We start from the raw sequence: 13423 nt of genomic DNA, 5'->3' as shown, positions 1-13423 counted from the left end.
ATAAAATTTTTAGTTATATGAAAATTAATTTAAAAACTAAACCTAGAAAGGAAAATAAACTGGAAAATATTTCCAGGAAATTAACAAAGAGTTTAATATGTATTTCATAAAAAAATTCATTTAAATTTATAAGAAAAATATCTTAACCACTAATAATAAATATGTAAAGAGCTTAAGCAAACAATTAATGCAAATAGAAATGAATAAAAAATAAAAATATATATCTTATAATTAAAGAAATATAAAATAAGCAAATTTATGGCATATACTTATATCTAGTAAGTTAGTAGAAATAATGGTATATGATATGTAATACTGGTAATATTGGAGTGAAACCAACAATTTACTGAGAACATTGGTTTGATACAGTCCTTTTAAAAATAACATAGCAATAATCACAAATAATACAAACATCTCTATACATTAGCTTAGTAATAACATCCTTTGACATTTACCTCAAGAAAATGATTCAGCAGAATTCAAAGGTATATTCATGAATGTGGTCATGACCGAACCATCTATAATAGAAAATATAGAAATAACCTTAATATTTGGTATACATTAAGACGGAAAAAAGAAGTAACTTTAATATGAAATAATAGGAAATGAATTAATTTGATGTGATGCTATGACCATTAGAAGTGATCATTTTGAATAAATAAACCTAAAATATGCTTATAATGTAATACATATGGAAATTGAAAAAGATATTTTGTATATTGGAACTATAACATATATTAAATATATGTTAACTATATAAGACATACATATTTATTTCTACATAAGATATATATATTTTCAAATTGGTAATTTTGAATAATTGTCAGAGACAGTGTTCAACAGAATAGGGGATGAAACAAACATAAGGAAAAAATAATAAAATTCACTGGATGTGTGAAGTTTGTTTCACAGGACACAGAGAAAAGGGAAACCTGAGAATTCTAAATCTGATGTGGTTTCATGGCCCAGCTCTCTGTTTTATGTCTTTGAGCTATACGGCAATTTACTTAACTTTTCTGAACTTCATTGACCTCAAGTAAATGTAAAGAGTTACTGAATTCAAGCCCTAAAATTATATTCTTTGGTTTCCTTTTATATTCCTTTCTCTCTCCTTAATAAAGGAAAGTGCAGGATTTCTAGGGCAGAAGCCAGTTGGACTCCAGTTACACTGATGAAGTCAGAGAGATTTCAAACAGAAGTCAACTGAGAAATTGATCTTTTCAAAGACTAACACACCATAGTCTCATGGTAAAACGACATATATGTATTCACTTACATTTACATACCTTTTTTTGTTAACAGAAACCTTCACATTTTGTAAAGCTATCACTTATTTCCTTAATTGAAAAATAAAAGGGTTGTTGAAGACCAAGTTCAAATTCTAGTTTGAATTAGATGGTATATTTAGAAGAAAGGGAAGGTGTATTTCCCTTCAGAATGATCTGGAGGCCTGGTTCAAGATTCAAATTCCTGGGCTTGCTGAAGCTCCACATCATGAGTTGGTGGTTCCAGTGGTTGGGCAACAGCCCATACTCACTTCTTTCTCTTTCCGTCCCTGCTCTGCATCTCCTGAGGCCTTTGGATCCAAAGGCATACATAACCTAGACCACATGTCCAAACTTTCCTACCACCCCACCATCCCTGCTCCAGACAGTCCCCTCTTGTTCTCTTCTTGATCCAGGGAGTAGACAATAGCTGTGTGGCCCCTCCTAGGGGCACAGACCTGGAAAAGGGAACTGTGTATAAGATACTGGAGTCTCAGATATTAAAAATGTGACCTAGAAGGGGGCATGTTTGCTCTGTGCTCTTTGCCTTCTGGGGAGAAACAGGACTGGAGGAGGGACAGAAAGTAGCCCCTCTATAGGGTGGGACATGGGCAAGTGTCCTTCTTGCCCAAGTCTAAAGTCCTGTTCCTGGATCCTTAATTGATTAACCTCTTTAATTGCTTAACCTCCTACTTAGCTCCACTTTAACCACCCTTAGGCTCAGTTTCACTTTGGGCCTCCTAATCTCTCAAAATGGAAAATCTTTGCTTATGCCTTTCCTCTACTTTCATTCCTATCAGACCAGTGGATGATATTTCCTTTATTAACTTATGCAGGCAGGCCTTTTGGAAGGCTGAGGTGGGTGGATCACCTGAGGTCGGAGTTCAAGACCAGCCAGACCAACAAGGAGAAACACTGTTTCTACAAAAATACAAAATTAGCCGGGTGTGGTGGCGCACGCCTGTAATCCCAGCTACTCAGGAGGCTGAGGCAGGAGAATCACTTGAACCTGAGAGGCAGAGGTTGCAGTGAGCCGAGATCACGCCATTGCACTCCAGCCTGAGCAACAAGAGCTAAACTCCGTCTTAAAAAAAAAAAAAGAAGAAGAAGAAAGGCTAAAATGTAATCAATGTAAAATAGGCTGTGATGTAATTCATGCTTACATGCATATGGTAATCTCATACCAAAAGGATATAGCTAAATTTAATACAGAGAACACATAGATTTGTTTTTCTCTTCATTTTGGAGACTTGCTACTCTGAGCTTCTATCTATGCCTAGTGAAATATCTCCTAAGAATCATCACATCTATTTGTCTTGATTTATTTCATATAAATTGACCTTTTGTTAGTATTCATAGTACAAGGAAAATAAAAAGCGGTCACCTTCGATAGTGTATTAGTCCGTTCTCACGCTGCTATAAAGAAATACCCAAGACTGGGTAATTTATAAAGGAAAGAGGTTTGATTGACTCACAGTTCCACATGGCTGGGGAGGCCTCAGGAAACTTACAATCATGGTGGAACGCAAAGGAGAAGCAAGGACCTTCTTCACATGGCAGCAAGAGAGAGAAGCGTGAAGAGTGAAGGGCAAAGAGCCCCTGATTAAACCATCAGATCTCGTGAGAACTCACTCACTATCACCACTATCACGAGAACAGCATGGGGAAACCGCTCCCATGATCCAATCACCCTCTATCAGGCTCTCTCCCTAGACATGTGGGGATTATGCGGATTACAATTCAAGGTGAGATTTGTGTGGGGACACAGCCAAACCGTATCAAATAGCAAGTGCAATCTGTCTGGCTACTGAAAAGATATATCCATTATCAAATAATAAATTGACATTCTGATTTGCTTTCATTTTTTAGAGACAGGGTCTCACTCTGTCACTCAGACTGGAAAGCAATGGCACAATCATAGCTCACTGAAACCTGGAAATCCTGGGCTCAAGTGATCCTCCCACCTTGGCCTCCTGAAGCACTGGGATTACAGGTGCAAGCCACCACACCTGGCCACATTCTGATTTTTAAAATCATTTTCTTATAGTTTTAGTTAGTGTAAATTGCTTACACATAAATTTTTTACCTGCTTATGCTTATATGAAATAATGCAATAGAACTAGAGCTTCTGACTCTAAAATGCTAAGAATGTATCATGGATCCATGTTAATATTACTGACCTATAAAACTAACATGAGCTGTTAAGTTTTAAGTTTACTCTGAAATTGCTTCTTCTAAAACTGTATCAACTATGGATACTAAGAAAGAAGAGAATGAGGAGTGGGGAAGAGGAGGAGGAGGGAAAAGAGGAAGAAGGAGAAGAGGAGGAGGGAGAAGAGAAGGAGGATAACCAAAAGAGAGTTTCTAAGTAATGAAAAGAAGTTGTGCCTAACTTTGCTCCGTATGTAATTTAAAACATCAAGATACGGTGCCATCATAAGTATAAGGAAATACAACTAAGTGCAGATTTTTCCATTATAACCACATTAATGCTTTTTGAAATATCAAAAATTTCATTTTCCCTTCAAGATTTGTAACATCTTATCTTTTTTTTTTTTTTTTTGGCTTTGTCTCCTGTGCAAACTGGTTATAAATTCTTCCCATCTCTGTTTGCAGCCCCTTTGCAAAACTCCTCCCGTCAGGAGATGGCATTTAGTTTTCCACTTCTTGAATCTGGGCTTGACCATTTGACTCACTTTGGCTAATGGGACATGAGTAAACTTGCAAGTAAAGGCTTAAAAAGTGCTTGTACTTTGAGATTTGGCATTTCTGTGTTTTGTTTTTCAGAATCTGGAGACAACTGTGGGTAGAAACCAGGGCTAGCCTATGGGAGGATGAGAGACAACATGACGCATGGATGAGTTGTCCCTTGTCTCAGAGATGAGGCTCATTAGGCCTAGCCAGCCTGCTAAAGGCTATGAATGAAGTCACCCCAGACCACCACCCCAGCTGAGTCACACTAGGTGACCAGAGAGATTCAGCAAGTTGGCCAGGGTAGAAGAATTGCCCTGTTTACTCACAGAATCACCATGTAAACTGGTGGTTGTTCTATGCTGCCCAGCTTGGGTGGGGTTGTTATTCAGCACCCGTCCTCCTGCTGAGTGGGAAGTTTGGCTCTGGCTGTGCCCAGGTTACAACACCAACATCTACCTGACAGCAAAGGGTCAGCATCGGTGGAGGCTTGTCCTAAAGGAGGAGCCTCCTGAGGTGAGAATGGGAAGACCAATAAGAACTGATTCCAGGGACCAGAGTGAGGAGAAAATAGAGTGGAATGGTTTCTTTGAAAGTAGATGCAAAACTCCTTTGAAAGAAGATGCAAAAAGAAGAACTTGTAAGATAAATGAAAAATCACATCCAGATAAAATGCTTCTGGGAATGGAAGTAATAACATACTGAACTGAGAAGAAAGTTTGTTCTGATCTTTGTCTTTGTAAAATAATAAAACGGCCCTTTTTGAAAGACATTCCTAATATGATATATACAGGGTATATATCATATTATATGGAAGTAATAACATACTGAACTGGGAATGGAAGTAATAACATACTGAACTGGGAAGAAAGTTTGTTCCGATCTTTATCTTTGTAAAATAATAAAACGGTCCTTTTTGAAAGACACTCCTAATATGATATATACAGAGTTTCAACCCACATCTGCCACATGGTGGATATTTAGTAAATATTTGTGGAAAAGAAGTGAATTCAATGGACATGTTTTCTACTGGGATACTCCAAGATTAGTAGTAGTAAGTTGTGCAATACTTTCCACTTAAAAATATTGTATATCATATTTATTTGGTTTGGAAACACTTTGCAGTCTTCGTTATATCTTGCTTTAAGAGAGTTCAAATTACCATATAGCCTTTTTCCCCCCAGAGAACACTAATTGGGCATAGGGAATGAGACGCAGTTGTAAAAGCATCATTCAAAGTACCTGGCAGGATGTGATGTGCTCATTGTACCTCTAACAAGTATTGAATGGCTTATTGGTGCCAGGGACTGTTTACTTTGTGTTATGTATGTATTAACACATTTAATCCTTGCATCAGCCCTATGAATAGGTAATATCTTTACCTCCATTTTATAATTAAGGGATCTCAGCCAGAGGGAAGTTATTTACATAGCTAATGTATTGGAATAGGGATTTGAACCCAGTCAATGTGGCTTCCAAGCCACTCCTCAAAAACCAACAATTTTTTAGTACTTATTTGAGGAATTTGCTAAAGTTTTAATGAGTAAAAGTCAAGTCATTCAATTCTCATAATTTTTCTCTAAGGTACTATTGCTATTTGCACTTTATAGCAGGTGCTCAAAATGTGCTGATTGTGTGCCCTGCCTTTTTCTTTTTGTCCCTTGCCCTTATTTGCCCTCTCTGTTCATGATTCTGCAGTGACTGAAAGAGAGTCTGTCTCCCAGGATGTCCAGCCTCGATCTTTGCACACTCTCACCTGAGCTGCCTGGCGCCATCCTGTGTGGTTTCCGGCTTGGGCCTGATGCTCTGTGGTGATCGAGCTTATCCCTTTTTGCTACGTACAGGCCCAGCCAGGCCCAGCCAGGCCCAGCGGCAGGAGTGTACTTATGTAATGCAGGAAGACCCCACCCAGACTCATTAAACCTGGAAACAGCTGGTAACTATTTCCATGTATCTGCTTCAGGATAAGCAAAGGCAGGCTAGGAATTGCTATGTGACTTTCTCGAAGTACATAGCAAATCATTGCCTAAGTGATAATAAAAGTATGGGCCTCTTGCCTTGGCTTCCATGCTTGCTTTTTTATTATGTCATGCTCTTTATTGTTATTATTTTGAAGTTTGTGTCTTCCTCGTTTCATATATTAACCAGAAGAGTTTAATTTAGAAAAAAAGTTAAAACACAGCATTTTATAGGTAAATTATTAGGTCAATTCTTACACTTAGTTCAGAAGGAATTTAATTTTCAAAAAGCAAATTGAATTGTCAAGGAATATGCTTTCTATGATGATGAAAGTCTTGGGGAGTACCCCTCCTTCCCTTCCCTGTTCAGCCCCTCACCCCAGCCTCTTAGGAAGCATTTAATCTTAAATCACTGGGTCAACTGAAGCAATAAGACTGTGGTTTGGCAATACTAAAACAAATGCAGATGTTTTAGAACATTTCTTGCCCAAAATAGGGAATGCTTATTTCGCTGATAAGGTTTTAGAAATACTTTTTAAAACAGTATTTCATATTTTAAAATGTGGCTTGTCAGATTTTTATATTAAAATAATCCCATGAGAAATATGTTGATTACTTCATTGATTTAAATACTACTGTAATTGATATAATTTCCTTTTAATATCAAAGATCTGGCTCATAGAAATAAATTTATGGGAAATGTTTCCCCTTGTGATTATCTTGTGCTTTCTTGCCACAATAAATAAGAAAACAGATTTTCTGCAGATGTTTCTATTAACATATTGAGTATTCTGAGCCATAAAGTCTGACTGAAGTTTAATTAAAAATATCCACCTTAAAAACCCTTGGGAATAAGTTGAATATATTTTTTCTGTATCTTTCAATTTAATGCCACACAGAAACTACTTTTGTAACTTTCATGAATTTCTTTTTGTATGAAATAATTTAAGAAACCTGTACTTTCTTTACAAGGGTATGTTAATAGTTATAGCAAAAAAAAATTACAGGTAAATATACATTTAAATATATAGTATCTCCTTGGGGAATCATCCAATTAACTTATATGTATTTGAATTTAAAATAAAATAAGCAATAATTATATGTGTATAGCTAGTGGGATGGGAGCTTTTCAATTTCATAAACTATTAAGTAGAAAATTTTGATTATGGTTAATTATTCTTTTTTTTTGCACTGCTGTCAACTTTGATGATGTTTGAAATGAAAGTATTTTTTGCTCATATCTTGTGAAACAGTAAAAGGCCAAAGTGCTAGGAAAATAAGTAAATTTTTTATGATGCTTGAAGCCTTTTTAATTCAAGACTGGATAGGGAATGGTAAAAAAAATAGTGGTGTTTTAAATAATTCTAGGTTATATAGGAAAAGATAAAATTGAAAGAATACTGTAGATGGAAAGATAAAAATGTGATAGTTGTCTTATTACACATTTTGAAACGTTTTATTTAAATAACTTTCAATAAAAGCATAACATTTTCATATATTATTTTAATTTTAACATTTCTACATCATGTCTATCAGTTGCATTTTATAAACCAATGTTATTTTCAGGAAATAGCTAGAGGGATCTATTTTATAGAGGTATATATTTTATTGTGATTTCTTTTAAGGATTCATGTTGTTGACCTAATTCTTTGATTCAGAAATAACAAACAACTAGTTGAATCTGATCTCACTGGGAACTGTATTTTGGAGCAAATAATTAGAACAAGTTTTAACAAAGGGTATTTGCCTACCACCCACTCAGTTGCTACTCCAGTTAAGACATGCATGAAAAGAATATATAATAACACATCAAAAGCACTAAGAACATAGGGAAACTCTGCATGAACATTGCCCAATTTACTGCTTTCCCATATAGAATATAGTTTGTCTTACAAAGTTTCAGACAAGTGCATGAGTTTTCTTCTATGTATATTTTTATTAACCTAATATAAAAGTCAATCCTCTTGCAAAATGACATCAGAACATTTTACTACTTACTGAGGTCTGTAATTATTTGACTTTCCTCCAATCCATTTTCTATAATCAGCAATTACGTTTTTTAAAAAATCACATATTTGACCATGCATCAGCTCTGCCCTTTATCTTCTCCATGTTTCTTTTCTTCACAATGTTTATTTCAGTTTATAAAGATCGTGTAGGTATTTGATTAATTCCTGTCCTTACTCACCCCTGCCAGCACACACACTAGAGTAAGGACTAGGTCAGTTTTTGTTCGCTGTTCTAGTCCCAGGGCCTGATACCATGCTTGTTCCATAGCAAGTGCTTCATAAATATTAGCTGAATCAAAAGGGACCATGGAAATTGATGTTGCGTGAAACAGAGTCCTTCCCACATTGTCAAAGTATCTTCAGCGAATATGAAAGTTCTGGCATGTTTCTTATTGCTTCTTAGCTTCTAAAAATGCCTCACTGAATAACCCCACTCTCCCGCTTTTGGAAATGAAAGCTTGGTTGGGAATGTCTTGTTGCTATTTCTTGCTGCTAAAGTCTACCAAATGTCTGGCTGAAAAATGATTGCTGTTGCCTTTCACAAGAACTTTAGAATAACATAACTCTTGTATTTATTATTTTTTTCTTCTATTTCTATTCGACAAACATTAAAGAAGTATGTCACACCAGCCACTAGAATAAAGGATAATAGAGTTTTGACCATTTAGCCCAGTCCTCTTTCACCAATGGCAATATTGTAGCAAAATGCAATTACACTTTGGCCCACAGGCCCCCTTCCCTGATCAGAGGTTGTCTTGCCTTGGAGGACTGTTTTTCCTTTCCAGAAAGGGTGGTTGTAAGAGTTAATGTGCAATTTTCCTAGTACAGCAGATGTTCTTTTCTCTTTAGGAATAGGGGCCCACGTGGAAAAATAAAACAAAACCCACCACCCACATGGCAGAGTTTCCATCTGCCTCTGGAAGCTTACAGTAAAGCCCTGTTCAAATCAGCTTCAGTGGAAGACAATGCATTTGCTTCCTATTGTACACCTTACCAAGCAAGTTGCTAAGGGCTAACCCCAAGAGAAACGGTTTTCATTAGGAATGTCAACCCTTACATCCTAACAAAGAGGATGGAGGCTGGAAGGCTGTTTGGGTGGCTGGCGGGAGAGTGCTCCTTCCTGCCAAAGGTGAACATCAGCATCATAAACAGACCTCACAGAACGTTTGAGAAGGGGAAACGGCTTAAGGAGCACTTCACACATCGCACAGCTCTAGAGACTGGAGAGTTGCTGGAGTTAATGGAGGAAGTAAAACCAAAAAAAAAAACAGAATGAAAACTTCAATAACATGAAAGGAACGCAAATCTGGTAAGAACAGATTTTAAAGAAGAGAGGTGTGAATGCCCATACAACTGTGGCAAACACCTTTGGCCTCATGTCAAAGTACGGTCAGATCCTGGGCATGAGTGGATTTCTCGCTCTTCTGGTATTTTTGTTTCATGTCTGAGAAAAGTTTGGAGCATAGGTGGGTTTTGTTTCTGTCTCCCAGCAGCAGAACCTGAAGTTTGGATGGGCTTCTCTAGGTATTCCTGTTCTTCCCTCAGACTTTGGCAGGTACTAAAACTTCGCTACCAAGGAGGGGGTCTCTCAGGTCTCCCGCCCTGTCCCCAATCTTCCTTCTGAGCACCTAGAGGAGGTTTGTGGAGCTAATGAATGGATACGGGCTCTCCTTGTGTTTGGGGCTCCCAGAGATTCTAAATGCTCATGCTAGCCAACCCTCAGTTTACTACAATTTTTGCAGAGTTTTTCTTAACTGCTTTTATGACTGTCACCTCTTCCTCCTGTACTCTTCCAAATGTAAACAGTTCATGTGTCCTGTTTCTCCTGAGTAGCTTGGCACACTTTGGAATGGAGTTCACCTGATTGCCTTGAGATGTAAGCTCTCAATTAAAGTGACTATTTTACATAATAGATTATCCAGTTTTTTCTCATTGTTATATTGAGAGTGATGCTTTTTTTGCATATTTATACATCCTAAGTGGAAGTGTGGCCCTCTTCCTTCATTTCCATTTGATATTATCTTGCTCTCTGGGGAAACACACTAATTTGGTTCTTCCTAAACTGTACTCAATCTCCAATGAAAAGTGGTAATCCCATCAGAAGATACTGATCTCCACAGCCCAAGATTCTCCACTTTGCATTTATTTTAAAGAAAGCACAGATGATATAGATCAGTGTTTTTTTTTTGTTGTTTATTTCTTGTGTTAAGTAAAGTTTATGACTGGTAGGCAGTCAGTGTCAGCCAAGAGATCAAGAACTGATTCAGAAATTCACATCCTCTCTTTATTTCTCATGGAAAAATGGCTTGGGAATTCTACAGACTCATGGTTTAATACAACCAAGGATGATTTAGTACAGCAAAATGAGTTACTAAGAGTAATAAAATTTTGTTTTTCATGAACCAAACTGGCATGGTTCTACTACATGAAGAATCTAATTTAGTGTTTTATAATGAAGTCAGGTGAATATTTCCTGTAGCTGTAATAGTTATCCATTGCTGCATAACAAATTACTCTAAAACTTAGTGTTTCAAAACAATAAACATGTATTCTGTCACAGTTTCTGAGTACAAAATCCCAGCATGTCTTGGCTGGTTGCCTGTAGGTCAAGGTCTCTCAAGAAATTATGGTCTTTTGATTTTTTTAATGTTGTTTGAAGACTTGCCTGAGGTGGAATTTGGGAGAGATTGGAGCATGGGTAAATTTTTTGCTGTTCCCTTGATATTTTAAGACTGCATACTGGAATGACATTTCATCACTTCTGCCATGTTCTGTTAGAAGAGAGTCAATAAGTATAGCCCTCATTGAACTGTGTAAATGAGAAGAGGTAGGATCATTAGGGGCCATCTTAGAGGCTGCCTGCCACACTAGCTGAATTCCTACTTTCAGCATTCCCATGTAGGTGGCTTCAATTGCCACTATTTTCAGGAAGAATCCTGTATGTGTTATCACTGCAAATGCAGTATATTCTTGAGCTAATTATGATTTAGATGTTCTGAGATATATGCACCATTAATGAATGCATTTGTAGACTTGACCTGAAAATTTATTTATTGATCTTTTATTTTTGTGTATTTACTACCTTTTAACTATTTTTAAAGGCATTTTCTTCTAAAAAATTCTTTGGTATAACTGGGGTTCTCCCACTGATATGGTTTGGCTGTGTCCCCAACCAAATCTCACCTTGAATTGTAATAATCCCCACATGTCAATGATGGGGCAGGTGGAGGTAGTTGAATCATGGGGGCAGTTTCCCCCATACTTTTCTTGTGGTAGTGAGCAAGTCTCAGGAGTTCTGATGGTTTTATAAATGGGGGTTCCCTTGAACAGTCTCTTGCCTTCCACCATGTAAGACGTATGTTTGCTCATTTGTCTTCTGCCATGATTGTAAGGCTTCCCCAGCCATGTGAAATTGTTAGTCAACTAAACCTGTTTCCTTCATAAATTACCCAGTCTCAGGTGTGTCTTTATTAGCAGTGTGAGCGCAAACTAATATACCCACACTTCCTTTGAAAAAGACACCTGTAAGGATTGAGAACAGGTGGCAAATAAATCAGATAGGGAATTTAATGCTGTATTCAGTTTAGAGACAAGAACAATAAACTATAGTTGACAGTTTAGACCCCGAACATCTTTTCCTCTAACTCTGAAAATATACTTGGTCAAGATTAGCATAAAGTCCCTTCTTTTCCAATTCTAAAATTTTCTGGTTATAATCAGGCAATGTATCACAGTTTCTTCTATGGATAAGAATTAAAGGAGACAGAATAAAGTCAAAGTAGATAGGAAAAAGAAGTATCTTAGAGCTGATTTACTTACTTTCTCATTTTATAGATACAGAAAGTAAATCCCTGAAAGCCTCAGTTTCAAAGATATCATTCAAAGATATTTACAGTGTTAATAGTCTAAACCCAAACCCAAGATATTCCCTTACAAAGATGTTCCTCATTTCAGTTAATGGCAAGATGCAGGTCTCTGCTGACACTCTCATTCACTACATATAATCCATCATGAAATCCTAAAGGACCACAGGCTACATTCTGAAATCCTGCAAAGTCTCTTTGCTGCTTCTACTCTTACATCTTTCTAATTTATTCTCCACAGAGTGGGCACAAGAATTCTTTCAAAATGAAAATCTAATCCTTTGAAATGCTGCTAGCTTTATGACCAAAATCGCTATGAAGTCCTACTAGGTCCTGCAAGATCTGACTTCTCCTGTCCTGTCTGGAACCTCTATTCCCCTTACCTACTGAGAGGTGACAGCCACACTGTGGAAGCTTTGTTCTTTGGCTCTTTGCAATAAATCTTGCTACCGCTCACTCTTTGGGTCCACAGTGCCTTTATGAGCTGTAACACTCACCGCGAAGGTCTGCAGCTTCACTCCTGAAGTCAGCGAGACCACGAACCCACCGGGAGGAACGAACAACTCCAGACGCGCCGCCTTAAGAGCTGTAACACTCACCGCGAAGGTCTCCAGCTTCACTCCTGAGCCAGGGAGACCACGAACCCACCAGAAGGAAGAAACTCCGAACACATCCGAACATCAGAAGGAACAAACTCCGGACACGCCACCTTTAAGAACTGTAACACTCACCGCAAGGGTCCGCGGCTTCATTCTTGAAGTCAGTGAGACCAAGAACCCACCAATTCCGGACACACTACTTTAAACCACTCTCATCCTTGCTTTAAACCACTCTGCTGGCTCAGGGCCTTTCCTTAAACTCTTCCCGCTGCCTGGACTCGTCTACCCTGCTCCCTACTCCACCTTATATGTTATATCTCTGGTTAGATATCACTTCCTCCAGGAAGCATTCTTTAACCTCTCTCAAGTTCTTCTGCATTATAATGCCCTTATCACATTTTTTAGTTACATTTTTATTTTGTGATTATGTGATTACCTCCTGCCTTCCTGCCTTCCCCATCAGACTGTTAGTGTTATGAGAGCAGGAAAGATGAAAGTATTGCACACAATATTATTTCCAGTATCTGGCACAGAATTTGAGATACAGAAACACTTATGGAATATCTGAATGAATGAGTGGGCTTTAGACTCAGGTCCCTTACTCTCTTGTCCGCTACGACTTCTAAAGCATTTTGCTGCCTTTTCCTCTCTTCTAAACACTTTTATCTTTTAATAAAAATGAAAGAAACAAAAGAATTTTAACTTCACATTTAAAAATTGGAGGTGAATAATAATTGAAGTGATAAAAAATCAATTGTTCAAAATTGAATTGTGTAAACAGAAAAACTAAGAACACGCATCTCAGTGCTAAAACATGCAGATGAACATAGAAGCACTGAGGGGAAAATTCAGGAATTTTCACCATTATCACGGTAAAATAAAAGTAGAGACTATACATTTACCTATGTTGTGAGTTGGTTCAGTGAAGAGAGCAAGTTACCAGAAGACAGGAGCTAGAAAAAGAGCCCTGGCCGGGCGCGGTGGCTCACGCTTGTAATCCCAGCACTTTGGGAGGCCGAGGCGGGCGGATCACGAGGT

The sequence above is a fragment of the Symphalangus syndactylus genome, chromosome 4 (genome assembly GCF_028878055.3).
Source record: "Symphalangus syndactylus isolate Jambi chromosome 4, NHGRI_mSymSyn1-v2.1_pri, whole genome shotgun sequence".
In the NCBI taxonomy this organism is placed as follows: domain Eukaryota; kingdom Metazoa; phylum Chordata; class Mammalia; order Primates; family Hylobatidae; genus Symphalangus; species Symphalangus syndactylus.
This window is presented reverse-complemented; position numbering follows the sequence as displayed.